At 39.2% G+C, this 14613-nt stretch overlaps 1 long non-coding RNA gene across 1 annotated transcript in view; it reads left to right on the forward strand.

Moving 5' to 3' along the window:
- LOC124592723 overlaps window positions 1-14613 on the forward strand; it is a 63409-nt gene that overhangs the window by 37165 nt on the left and 11631 nt on the right. Inside the window, exon 2 of the long non-coding RNA XR_006977607.1 lies at window positions 6358-6471. This is a non-coding gene — a long non-coding RNA (uncharacterized LOC124592723). The remainder of the gene's footprint in view (window positions 1-6357; window positions 6472-14613) is intronic.

Here is a 14613-nt window from a genome sequence, read left to right on the forward strand (position 1 = left end):
TCTCTAACCACAGATGAATGCTCGAGCCATCCTCATCTACTCATTGAGCTGCATATTGGCCTTACAAATTTACATCTCTTTAAATTACATCTTAGCGCAAGCCTCAATATTGTTTCAGTGACTCGATTTTACCATTCCTACATACTTTCATAATTCAGTCAAATTTCTGTCCGCTGTTACAACTCTAGATGACCTGTCTCTTTACTGTAGGGCTGATGATCTCATTGTTTAGTCTCTTAATCCTCCAACCAACCAACCAACACTCCAGAAAATCCACTCCATGGCCAGCAGTACTTCCCCGTCCATTATACTGATGAGATCTCACACCACTGATTTCCATGTAATTGGATCCACCATAGAAGCAAACAACACAAAGAAATTCCATTCCAAAGAAGAGGTACACCACTTGGTGAACAATTGGTTGCTAGAATCTCAAATAATTTTTTTCCACAGGCTGTGAACAGAAACAACATTAGTAGGTTTAGAAAAAACTTATGGCAGTGTTGTCTGTGTACACTCAATGGAGTTATAATGTTATCTGGGATAAACTGCAGGGAGTAAAAGGTTGTCTACAACATATTTGACAACCATACTGCAGCCCTGAATCAAAACATGTGAATGGGAAGCAGTAGTTGAGAAAGGCGTGAGACAGGGTTGTAGCATGTCTTCCAGGTTATTTGATATGACTTGGAGCAAGCAATAAAGGAAACCAGGGAGAAATACGGAAAAGAAATTAAATTTGTGGGTTTGGGATTTGTCACTGACATTGCAATTCTGTCAAAGACAGTGGAGAACTTTGAAGATCAGTAGTTAAATTAAATCAGTTGATATTGACGGAATGAAATTAGGAAATGAAATGCTAAAAGTTGTTGCATTGCAGAAAGATATGCTGGGTGAATATATAATTCTTTAAAAGTTTTTCGCAGCCAGCACTGATCCAGGCCAAGACAGGCTTGAGCTCAGTATCACAACAGGAATGTCAGGAATATCAAACTGGCAGGAGAACCAGAACTGCAAATATTGTGACTCACAGCCGAGGTCATTGCCACACATTGGTCGAACAAGATGTCAGAATTGGCAGTTCGGCAGTATGACTTTGCTTTGGAGGTAACATAATGTCATTCTGACAGAACTTCAAGGTGAAGTAACTATATGTAATCTTACACAAAAATGCCTTTCAACCTGCTGACATTGGAGAAGGTGCCAAGCTGAAGCGCTGCAAGCCACAGTTGAGACTTAGAAGAGTGGTTAAGAATGCTGATGAGCCCAGAAAACTGTGCCACATTCAGTCATCCTCGCCGACGGATAATGTCATTACCTCCAACAGCCACTTATACTTGGCCTCCCGAGCCTCTCTCTATTCCAGTTGCAGTGAGCCAGCACAGAGGCAGGACCAGTGACTCTCATGCTGACACCATTTGCAACTACTACCATCGAGACTGCAGCCAGCCCCGTCTGTTGAACTTAACTGTTATGAACTGCTCACCTCTTCTCTGCTGATGTGAAGACTCGGAGTCTTCTACCACCAGCTTGCTAGGGGGCAAACTGATGGTGTTTGGCACACTGTCAAACTGTCACTGTATTGGGGAGGTGTGATAGCTGCTGCTACCCCCACTTGCATTTGTAAGTGGACACTGGCATCCACTGCCCTGGTGAATTGACACTACCACCACCGTCATACCGCACAGAGCTACTAGAAGCTTTCTAGAATGCTCATTAGCTATCCACGAGTGTGCCCTAGTAAACTGTGTCATCAAGCTGTAGGGCACCACCACCGGACAAACGATGCCAGCTGCCAGTTAGGAAAGTGGCCTGCGTGACATCACTTCTGCTGTGCTAGCAGCCTTGACCTCACTGACCGCCTCAAGACTGCTGATATGGATGCGTCAGTGCATTCCAATTCTGCATGCCGCCTCCACTGGCCTCGCTGGTGTCAAGGAGATGATTATTCGATTGTAAATAATAACTGTCTAAACTGCTAATTCTGTCTCTCTCATTAGCAGTCAGTGTATGTGACAGGTGCTCACTACTGTGCTCCACACTTCATCTTCCAGCATCTGTAAAGGTGACAACCCACCGACTCTTACAGAGTTATAGATGAGTTTTCCTACTTGGGCAGCAAAATGAATGACAGAAAAGAGGACATAAAATGCAGATTTGCAGTAGCCAGAAAAGCGTTCTTGAAAAAGAAAAAACTGTTAATATCTAATATATATTAGTGTTATAAAGTCTTTTCTGAAAGTATTAGTCAAAAGTGCAATATTATATGGAGGTGAAATGTGGAAAATAAACAGCATATTTAAGAAGAGAACAGAAGCTTATTAAATGAGATATTACAGAAGAATGTTTAAGATTGGGTGGGTAGATAGAGTAAGTATTGTTGAGGTACTGCATAGATTCGGGGAGAGTAAAAGTTTGTGGTGTAGCTTGACTAGAAGAACATATTGGTTGTTAGGACGTGTCCAAAGGCTTGAAGCAAAAGTTAATTTGTATGTGACAGCTAAGAATTTTAGACAAATTCTGAGGTTTGACAGTAGTAAGTGAATTCAGATGGATGTAGGTTTCAATAGATATACTGATTTAGAGAGTCATGCACAGGGTAGGCTAACATAGAGCTGCTGCTTCTTTATTATTTTATTTGTTTGTTTATTTCATACAATTTTATGTTTTTGCTATGATTGTTCTCTCATAATAACCACACTACCTGAAAGCAAAGAATTATTTTGCCACTTCTGTGAGTTGTAGCAATCCTATAGTTAATGCAGGTGGAGGTTGAGCCGTTACAACAGTGCACATGTAATATTAGTTTATTTTACTATTTTCCGTGATTTCCGTAAACTGTTCCAGGCAAATGCCAGAATGGTTGGTTTGAAAGGGCACAGCCGACTTCCTTCCCCATCCTTCCCTAATCCAATGAGACCGATGACCTCACTGTTTGTTCCCCTCTCCCATATCAACCAACTAACTTAGATGCATTAGGTGTTGACTTGAATGACAATATATGTTTGTAGTTGGTGCAGAGTACAAAAAGAACTGTTTATATATGACTGCTATACACTGACTATAGCCTGATTTAAAGTAGTTGTCACTTGAAGTTTGCGCTGCGAAGTTGCGGCGTTGTCACGTCAAGCATTGGCTGGAGGCAGCCGTCTCAGCGCATCGCTACCCCTGGCAATAGAAAATCGTTTAAAGCCTGTATCTTCTACAAAAAGTAAGTAAAAAATTTCAAACCCACATATGATGTATATCTCTACAATATCTCTCAAACTGTCAAATACCTATTCTTAATTTTAATTAGGACAAGAGTTACGTTAATTTGTTTGATACTATTTAAATTCTCGATTTCGCAAACAGCTTCTAACTTATCACATCATTACTGAAAAACTATTGACATCACAGCAAAATATTTTTTTCCTTTCATTACCAAAATAATGCACTCGGCAAGTTTTTGTACAGCATTACGTTTCCCATATATAAATTTCCAAAGACAGTGTTTTTAAGCAACCCTATCAGTACTGAACTCGAAACAAGTATGACGTTTAAAATCTCTATCTCCTATAAATATTATGTAAATATTTTGAAATTTACATACAGTATCGGTCTCAGTGGTATCTATAAGCGTATCAAATATCTTCTCTTAGTTTTAATTAGGGGCCGTTGTTACATTAACTATTGAAGTGTGAGAAATTTTCGCGTCCGGAAAAAGTTTTCTTCTTTAGATTGCAAATCTCAAAAACTATTACACACATTGAATAACATCTTAGTGTGTATACAAAATGAAATAGAATTAAAATTCAGTCTAACTTACTGTAAGGAGATGACAAGAGCTGGTCAAACAGTATTTCTTATTCTCACAACAAGAATAAGAATTAATCGAAATAAATTCACAAACACAATATTTGATGGCAGTAAGTACACTACACACTAATCAGACAATGTGAAAACACCGCTTAATTCAGAGTCAGAGTCAGTGGAACTATCCATGTCAATGCTCGTATTGACAGATATAATCAAGTCTTCGACACTTTGTTGTAAGATACCTTCACTGTTCCATGCATCCTGTATCACCCCTTTCACGTGATGTACTACCTTCTGCCAGTCTTCTGATGTCACAATTTCAACTGCCTCTTTCAAAAGGCGTTCCACTTCGGTTAATGTGAATTTCTTATTTTCTGCAGCAATACGCCATTTAACCTGAGCCCAAGTCAGCTCTATTGCGTTGAAATGGCAATGGTAAGGAGGCAATCTGAGCACTTTACGCCCGTATTTTTTTGCTACTTCATCCACAACGTAAGTTGGCTTCTTTGGCTTGCGTTGGGATACAAGTTCTAATAATTCTGCCCTTATCAAATTACTGTCGAACTGTACGTTATGTTTCTGTAACCAGCTAACAATGTCGTTTTTCTTCGTTGCGTTTGTGGGTGATTTATCTTGTATTCCTGAGTGATAAGGAGCGGTATCCATAACAATGATAGAAGTTTTTTGTTATGTTCTGGAGCACACAGTCTTCAAACCATTTCACAAAAGTATTGTGGTTCATCTCTTCGTGGTAGTCGGAGGTCTTATTTGAACTGAATAGTAGCAGACATTTTGGAATGAAACCTTTTGAATTTACTGCATGTGCTACAATTATCCTTTTTCCTCTGCTGATCAGAGCTGCCATACTACCGCTGATGGTACCGTCTGTCCAGCCTGTTTTTAAACTGTGTCCTGCATTCACCCACGTTTCATCAAGCCAAACGATATCACCAAAATTTGTCCCCACTAATTCTCTAAGAAAGCGGCATCGCCAGGCTGCAATATCTTTGCATTCCATTAATAACTTTCTGCCAGAGATGGATTTATATCGGAATCCTAACATTTTCACGACTCGTAACAAAGACGATTTACTACCCTGAAACAGATCAGCCGCTGTAAGGGTAGCATGTAGTTTTTTGAGTGTCGGATACTCCTTCCTTGAATAAAATGTGTATATTTGATGACGAATGCCATCTTCCTGAAAAGAGTCAAGTTTTGTGACCCTCTTCTCTAGTCGCCTCTTTTTCCCAGGTGTCTCCAATTTAGATGATTCACTTGAGCCTTCTTTCATGAATTTCTCCTTGCAGATTCTTACTACTGTTCATTCGCTAACTTGCAGAGCAGCTGCAGTTCGCTCCACCACCTTATCCAAAGGAATGAGAGGCCCTCCTGTATCCCTCTCTCTCTCAAAATACTCCCTTAAGGAACACATGTATTCACACACCTGACTGCGTATAACGACGCCATGCCTGCCACTTTTTGGAGGTTTCTGAGGAGTGTGCAGCCTCGGTCTCCCTCTCTTGCGGTTGCTTCCATCAGACGACGTAAACATGCGAAGCTATAAGTCACTCAAATCTCTCAACCGCACGTCTACAACGGCTCGCTGAGGACTGGCTGGCTGGCACAATGCCTTGCCTTAGTCAGCTCAACAGAGCGAAGTGGAAATGCAGTGGCTGCCGCCAGCGCCGGCTGCCATTGGTTTATTGGTGGCGGGATCCCTGCAGCCCATTGCCTGTCAAGTGACAACTACTTTAAATCAGACTATAATGATACTGGCACAGCTGTAAGAAAACTGTGTTATTGTGGGGACTTTGTGAAAAGCCATCTAGATTGTTTAACGTATTTCTTTACTTATAATGCTGTATTGACTGATGCCATGATATGGTCAAAACTTGGAAATTGTAAAATAATGTCCAGTATCCATTCCAGTAAAACATTTGCGTAAGTGGGATGTTATTGAATGTGACATTGAAAATTGTTTTTCAAATTTCAAAGTTTTGACCTGACGAGAGCAGTAACCAAAATTAAATTAAAATAATGAAATATGATAAGCGATCTAAACGAGTGTTTTCTCAAAACAGTTTTCCTTGACCATTAAACTGTGTCAGCATTGCCAGTTCCTAAATGTTGATACTACATTCCAACTATTTATAAGACAGGCTACCCATTGTATGCTCAGTTTCCCTGTTGAGTGTCATGCTGAGTGATGGGGTGCACATTCACATTCTTTCTACTGTGGATATAGCACCATTTGACATTCCATTGAGGTCCAGGTGATTTGCCATTGACGTCCAGGTGATTTGGTGATAATCCAACGTTAATGGCTTATCTTTAATGTGTTTGAACAGCTGTGTTATCTGACTGTATTGTACTTATGACACAGTATAAATTTTGTGCGTGATACTTGTGTGGTACCACATTCATAGCTATGATCACTTCCACAAACACATTTATTAAAAGAAAACAAAAGGAAGTGAGCTGATCATTTCTTTGTGCTTTTGCTGGAAAGTTTGTTATTTCCTGTCCCTCTGCTTATGTAGCATTTTCTAACTGTTTCAGGAATATTCACCTTCAGATGATTTTCCAGGGCCTAGCACTCAGGATAGTGGGAAAATGGAGGATGAGGAATGTGAGGAGGATATGGAGGATGCAATGAGTGAGGGCGATGGTGAGGTGAGTTATGTTCCGTGTGACCTGTCCACTGTTGGTGTATTGGTGGCAGCCATGTGATACTAGTAAGGTCAAATTGCTGCCTGTGGAATGTTGGATTTGCTTGTGAATGTTATGGACAAAAGTGATTTGATGGGGAGGAAAAGATTTTACAGCCAATGCTGTTTAGTTCTTATATTGATGTGTACAGAGTGTCTAGAAAGGACAACTTTCTCACAGGAGGTAGTGCTGGGCATAACTATAAAAACAGTTCTGTTAACAGGTGTGCAAAAGCAGAAACTTGTGTAGGTATGGGCCATCTCACTCCTGCTGAGAAAGCCAGTACTTAGTGGTGTAGGAAATCCTCCAGTTGACTTACAGTGCTCATTCTGTATTGGTTGTGTTTGTCTCTATACGTAATGCTGTCAGACAATCCATTCTATATTAGTCAGTTTGATGTTATGCTAGCATCAGAACAGTATTACTGATCCTGTGAAGTGTGAACAAGATGAAGAGTGACATGGAATCCTATTATTGCATGGCAGACATGATATTCTGCTGCAGTTTAACCAGTGGCATTAAATGACAAGCAATTGTTACATAGAGTGAACATCATACTTGGTGCCCTATTCTGTTTAGAAAATGTTCAGCAGACTTCCAGAAATGGGTGCATTTGCAATAAGAATGAGGGACTGTAGTAGACCTCACGCAGTTTGCATACCCTTTATGGAGCATTGCAATGGCTGATTTTTGTAGGATAAGTATGCAAAAATTGGCGCTACTGAACACATAAACCACACTTTCATGTGGTCAGTGCTGTGCAAGTGCAACTTGCGCTTTATTTAAGGTTGAGACAAGATTCACACTGAGATAATAGCACAATAACCACATGTAAATAGAAGAAAATTATCAAGCAATCGTGGAAGCAAGGGATCAAGTTCACTTTAGCGTCAATATGTAGTCAGGAATTGTAGGTGACAGACTCATAGCACCATAAACTTTACCAGACAAATTACAAATTAACAGGTGCTGTCTATCAGCAATTTGTGTGTACCAAATACCCATACTATTGGAGAATGTTATTTATCCTGTAGATAAGAATAACTATTTCTCTTTTATGACTGAGTTTCGATTATTTTTCCAACAAAACACATTTCACCTAGTTGTAGCAGGCACCTTCAGTGATTTACAAACATATAAAAGAGGTACTTATTTAACACAATTTATTGCCTTCTTTTGTCTCTACTATTATCTTAATCCATTTGCTGTTGTATTAGAACTTCCTGACTTGAATCTGATTGATAAGTTTTAAAGCAATTGCATTTCACAACTGTGCTGTTGACTGCATTTAACCTTGCTGCTGCAGCTACAGATAGGCATGAAATACCTATGGTTTAACAGCTCCTGCACACCACAGGCCTCAATATGGTATTGAGCGCAACGTGAGCAGTAACATGAAATTTGACTTACACTGAATGAGTATATACGATGGATGGCAAGTCAACAAGCACCCACAGCAACAGGCTATTGCTCTGTTTAAAATTTCACAATTTCATGGAATATGGGAGAATATAGTATTAAATCTTCCCACTGACTTACACAGTCAGCAAACTCATTGCATTTGAATGAACTTGTGGTAAGGATTCTTATGTGGTATGTGTTCAGTGATGTTCCTTCTTTTCTCTTCCTGGTGTATGCAGAACAGTAAATTAATTGTAGTAATATACATAATGGATGATGAGTTGTGCCATCTGGGATTATTTTATTTCACAATCTGATAATGCTTCTTTTATCTAATAAATAATTTCCTCCATTGTTGTATTCATGTCATTTAACTGTAATGTTAATACCAGATATTTTATAATGTGTGAAATTGAAGGATGTATACAATTCAGTTCTTGATAGCAAACAAATAGACTTACTTTGCTGGTTTTGTACAAGCAAAATAATATTTCCAAAGACTGGAAAAGCAGTGGAAGAGTCTATATCGAACTGTTGCTGGCAATATAGTATTCTTGAACACTAATAATGCCCAAGATTTGTGCCTAAAATTTGATTTTTTATTCCATTGTGTTTGACATCTATTTGTTTCTCTTTCTGTTATTGAAAAATTGTCTGCTGAAATTTACACTCAACATACAAGTGACAGTTCAGATGCTTCCTGATGACAACATACATTTATGTTGTTTGATTAATATTTTTATTTCAGAATTTCTAATTATGATGAAATATATTTCATTTGGAGGTCATAGTTTTCAGCATACACTGTTAGCTTTATTTCCAATCACTCACTATGACTGTGCCAACAATGACAGGGATATTTCAAAATGGAAGATTTTTGTGTAACTACGTGCCAAAAAAATTAACCATTCTATCACATATATGAACCATGGACCTTGCTGTTGGTGGGGAGGCTTGGGTGCCACAGTGATACAGATAGCTGTACCGTAGGTGCAACAACAATGGAGGGGTATCTGATGAGAGGCCAGACAAACGTGTGGTTCCTGAAGTGGGGCAGCAGCCTTTTCAGTAATTGTGGGGTCATCAGTCTGGATGATTGACTGATCTGGCCTTGTAACACTAACCAAAATGGCCTTGCTGTGCTGGTACTGCGAATGGCTGAAATCAAGGGGAAACTACAGCCGTAATTTTTCCCGAGGGCATGCAGCTTTACTGTGTGATTAAATGATGATTGTGTTCTCTTGGGTAAAATATTCCAGAGGTAAAATAGTCCCCCACTCGGATCTCTGGACGGGGGACTATCCAGGAGAATGTCGTTATCAGGAGAAACAAAACTGATATTCTACGGGTTGGAGTGTGGAATGTCAGATCCCTTAATCAGGTAGGTAGGTTAGAACATTTAAAAAGGGAAATGGATGGGTCAAAGTTAGATATAGTGGGAATTAGTGAAGTTTGGTGGCAGGTGGAACAATACTTCTGGTCAGGTGAATAAAGGGTTATAAATACAAAATCAAATAGGGGTAATGCAGGAATAGGTTTAATAATGAATAAAAAATTAGGAATGCAGGTGAGCTACTACAAACATGAATGCATTATTGTGGCCAAGATAGATACAAAACCCACACCTACCACAGTAGTGCAAGTTTATATGCCAACTAGCTCCACAAGATGATGAAGAGATTGATGAAATGTATGATGAGATAAGAGAAATTATTCAGATAGTGAAGGAAGACAAAAATTTAATAGTCATGGGTGCCTGAAATTCGATAGTAGCAAAAGGAAGAGAAGGAAACATAGTAGGTGAATATGGAATGGGGGTAAGAAATGAAAGAGGAAGCCGCCTGGTAGAATTTTGCACAGAGCATAACTTAATCATAGCTAACACTTGGTTCAAGAATAATGAAAGAAGGTTTTATACATGGAAGAAGCCTGGAGATGCTGGAAGGTCTCAGATCGATTATATAATGGTAAAACAGAGATTTAGGAACCAGGTTTCAAATTGTAAGACATTTCCAGGGGCAGATGTGGACTCTGACCACAATCTATTGATTATGAACTGTAGATTAAAACTGAAGAAACTGCAAAATGGTGGGAATTTAAGGAGATGGGACCTGGATAAACTGACAGAACCAGAGGTTGTAGAGAGTTTGATGGAGAGAATTATGGAACAACTGACAAGAATGGGGGAAAGAAATACAGTAGAAGAAGAATGGGTAGCTTTGTGAGATGAAATAGTGAAGGTAGCAGAGGATCAAGTAGGTAAAAAAGACAAGGGCTAATAGAAATCCTTGAGTAACAGAAGAGATATTGAATTTCAATGATGAAAGGAGAAAATACAAAAATGCAGTAAATGAAGCAGGCAAAAAGGAATACAAACATTTCAAAAATGAGATTGACAGGAAGTGAAAATTGGCTAAGCAGGGATGGCTAGAGGATAAATGTAATGATGTAGAGGCATATATCACTAGGGGTAAGATAGATACTGCCTACAAGGAAATTAGAGAGACTTTTGGAGAAAAGAGAACCACTTGCATGAATATCATGAGCTCAGATGGAAACCCAGTTCTAAGCAAAGAAGAGAAAGCAGAAAGGTGGAAGGAGTATAGAGGGTCTATACAAGAGAGATGTTCTTGAGGACAATATTATGGAAATGGAAGAGGATGTAGATGAATATGGAATGGGAGATATGATACTGCGTGAAGAGTTTGACAGAGCACTGAAAGACCTAAGTCGAAACAAGGCCCCAGGAGTAGACAACATTCCATTAGAACTACTGATAGCCTTGGGAGTCAGCCCTTACACAACTCTACCATCTGGTGAGCAAGATGTATGAGACAGGCAAAATACCCTCAGACTTCAAGACTAATATAATAATACCAAATCCCAAAGAAAGCAGGTGTTGACAGATATGAAAATTACCAAACTATCAGTTTAATAACCCACGGCTGCAAAATACTAAGACGAATTCTTTACAGAAGAATGGAAAAACTGGTAGAAGCCAACCTCGGGGAAGATCAGTTTGGATTCCGTAGAAATGTTGGAACACGTGAGGCAATACTGACCCTACGACTTATCTTAGAAAATAGATTAAGGAAAGGCAAACCTACATTTCTAGCATTTGTAGACTTAGAAAAAGCTCTTGACAATGTTGACTGGAATACTCTCTTTCAAATTCTGAAGGTGACAGGGGTAAAATACAGGGAGCGAAATGCTATTTACAGGTTGTACAGAACCAGATGGCAGTTATAAGAAGTCGAGGGGCATGAAAGGGAAGCAGTGGTTGGGAAGGGAGTGAGACAGGGTTGTAGCCTCTCCCTGATGTTATTCAATCTGTATATAGAGCAAGCAGTAAAGGAAACAAAAGAAAAATTTGGAGTAGGAATTAAAATCCACGGAGAAGAAATAAAAACTTTGAGACAGCAAAGGACCTGGCAGAGCAGCTGAACGGAATGGACAGTGTCTTGATAGGTGGATATAAGACGAACGTCAACAAAAGCAAAATGAGGATAATGGAATGTAGTTGAATTAAATTGGGTGATGCAGAGAGAATTAGATTTAGAAATGAGGCTCTTAAAGTAGTAACTGAGTTTTGCTATGACGGTCAATGTAGAGAGGATATAAAATGTAGACTGGCAATGGCAAGGAAAGCGTTTCTGAAGAAGAGGAATTTGTTAACATCGAGTATAGATTTAAGTGTCAGGAAGTCATTTCTGAAAGTATTTGTATGGAAGTGAAACATGGACGATAAATAGTTTAGAGAAGAAGAGAATAGAAGCTTTCGAAATGTGATGCTACAGAAGAATGCTGAAGATTAGATGGGTAGATCACATAACTAATGAAGAGGTAGTGAATAGAATTTGGGAGAAGAGAAATTTGTGGCACAACTTGATTAGAAGAAGAGATTGGTTGGGAGGACATATTCTGAGGCATCAAGGGATCACCAATTTAGTATTGGAGGGCAGAGTGGAAGGTAAAAATCATAGAGGGAGACCAAGAGATGAATACACTAAACAGATTCAGAAGGATGTAGGTTGCAGTAGGTACTGGGAGATGAAGAAGCTTGTACAGAATAGAGTAGCATGGAGAGCTGCATCAAACCAGCCTCTGGACTGAAGACCACAACAGCAACATCACATATATAAATATTCATGGAGAGATTCACATAAAGCAGACATTCAGAGACAAAAGTGTTGCCCTAAGAAATGTATTATGTGAGTCTGAACTCAGTACAAGTAGAAATAATATTTTATTTGATTAATAGCAAGCATCCAGTATATGTTCCAGTGCCGCTCACAGGAAGAAAGTGTTTGTCCCTAAATTCTGCTATTCTAGTGCTTTTGGGGACATGGTATTCTTTGTTTTTCCATCTGTTGCATACACAAATAAATCAAAATGTTTACCAGTGTGTCAGCAGATCACATTCAGCTGTCCATATGAGAAACATGCATTTGCCAAATTTGGTCCACACACTTTTAGCAGTTGTCCCTGTGCTTTGTGGACAGTCATTACAAATGTAAGTCTTAATGGAAACTGCAAACTGCTGAAGACAAATGTCCCTAAGCCATCACATTAAGCCTTTAATTGTTCTAATAGGTTAGCATTACTGCTGTCAAATTGAACCTTAAGATAAGTTTTTAATTCGTCACACAGAGCTTTTAAATCTGTCTGTAAATCTGCTTTTCATTCAGAATTTAACTTCTCACCATGAACCTTCATATTCACCTTTAAGTCTGCAGTTATTTATGCACTAAGGAAGCAAACAAATCCTTTAATTTCTCCTTTGTGCTTTTTGTTAAGTTACCACTGGTGTACAGTATTTAAGATGATATGTTTATAAGTAGTATTCTCCCACCAGTAACTGTTTAAAGGGTGGGTGACTTTGTTACAGACTTTTTTGAATAACAAAATCAATTTCATCTGTGCAAAACACACTCCATCACAAAATGAAATTAAAAAATAATAACAACTTGGCTTCAATGCAGCTCATCAAACTAAGTTGCACAGCCCGTCATGTTGTGATATTAGCTGGAACCACATCACAGCAACTCAGTGAGGTTGGATGGTCATGGTTGTCTATATGTACAGCGATACTCCCCAGTCCACCTTATGGCAAATACCAGAGGCTACCCTGTACCAATACTAGTAATTTCCTTTCCTATTCTGCTTGCAAATAGAGTGAGGGAAAAATGACTGTCAATATGCCTCTGCATGAGCCCTAATTTCTTGTATCTTATTTACGTAGTTCTTATGCACAGTGTATGGTGGAGGCAACAGAATGGTTTGGCAATCAGCTTCAAACACTGGTTCTATACATTTTAAGTGGCTACTGCATAGTCGATGAATACTGTTGTTGCACTCAATAGTTGTTGATCACCACTCTTCCATCTCACAATGTGACTTTTGCCGGTTACTGTGACCATTACTTATTGGAAAAATTATTCCTTTTTAATGTTTAATGTTCAGTGAACATGTTGTTAGCTATGCATTTCTCCTTGAATTTTGTCAGTTGTCAAGGACAACAGCAACAACTTTCCACTCAATCTCAGATTAAAATTTAAACAATGGAAAATCCAGGAAAGAATGTAACAATATTATGAGAAGCTAACTTGCTACTCACCATATAGTGGAGATGCTGAGTTGCAGATAGCCACAACAAAAAGACTCTCACAATTAAAGCTTTTGGCCATTGGCCTTTGTCAACAGTTGATGCGCACACGCACATGCACGCGTGCACCCACCCACCCACCCACCTACCCACGCACCCACCCACACACACACACACCCACCCACCCACCCACACACACACACACACACACCCACCCACCCACCCACCCACCCACCCACCCACCCACACCCACACACACACACACACACACACACACACACACACACACACACACACACACACAACTCAAGCATACTACTGCAGTCACACACTCTCATGCAAATGCAACTCAAACGCATGACTGCAGTTGTATGTGTGAGTCGTGTTTGCGTATGTGTGTGTGTGTGTGTGTGTGTGTGTGTGTGTGTCTATTGTTGATGAAAACCAATGACCGAAAGCTTAAATTGTGAGGGTCTTTTCGTTGTGCTCATTTGTGACTCAGCATCTCCGCTATATGGTGAGTAGCTGCTTTCCTTCTCATAATATTGTACGATTAAAATTTTTATTTCTTCTTGATTAACTCCCATGTTTTAGTTAGTATTAACATTCTTTATCAGTTTGATCCAGTTACAGCATTAATTTTTATGGGGACTTTCACCAGGGTGTCAGAATCCAATGTTCCCGTATGTATGTGAGAACGATTTTTGAGTTTCTTGACTCGCAGTTATCAATCTATGTACCTGAAATATGTTTATGTGAGACAATTATGCTGCTGGTCTTCAAACTTTGTCACCATTGCACTCTTAAGTGTGCTAGAAATTAAATGTTTCAGCTCTCAGAAATAGACATGAAGAATCCTTCAGCAATGATTTCTTACATTGTTTCACAAAATACAGACACTTATTTTATCAACAACTTTACAATGTAGATAACAAGACTGTGTCTGTCGTTTTGGCAACTTGAAACTTTACGATAGAATTAATACATATTTCAAAATTGACCTTTTGTTTGCGTGTATAGATTTTTTCCTATTGTCATCTGTGGCCAGTGTTCCAGTGCTTATGCACTAGTAAGACATGGGGTGGTGATACATGGATTGC

This window comes from Schistocerca americana, chromosome 2 (genome assembly GCF_021461395.2).
Source record: "Schistocerca americana isolate TAMUIC-IGC-003095 chromosome 2, iqSchAmer2.1, whole genome shotgun sequence".
Lineage (NCBI taxonomy): Eukaryota > Metazoa > Arthropoda > Insecta > Orthoptera > Acrididae > Schistocerca > Schistocerca americana.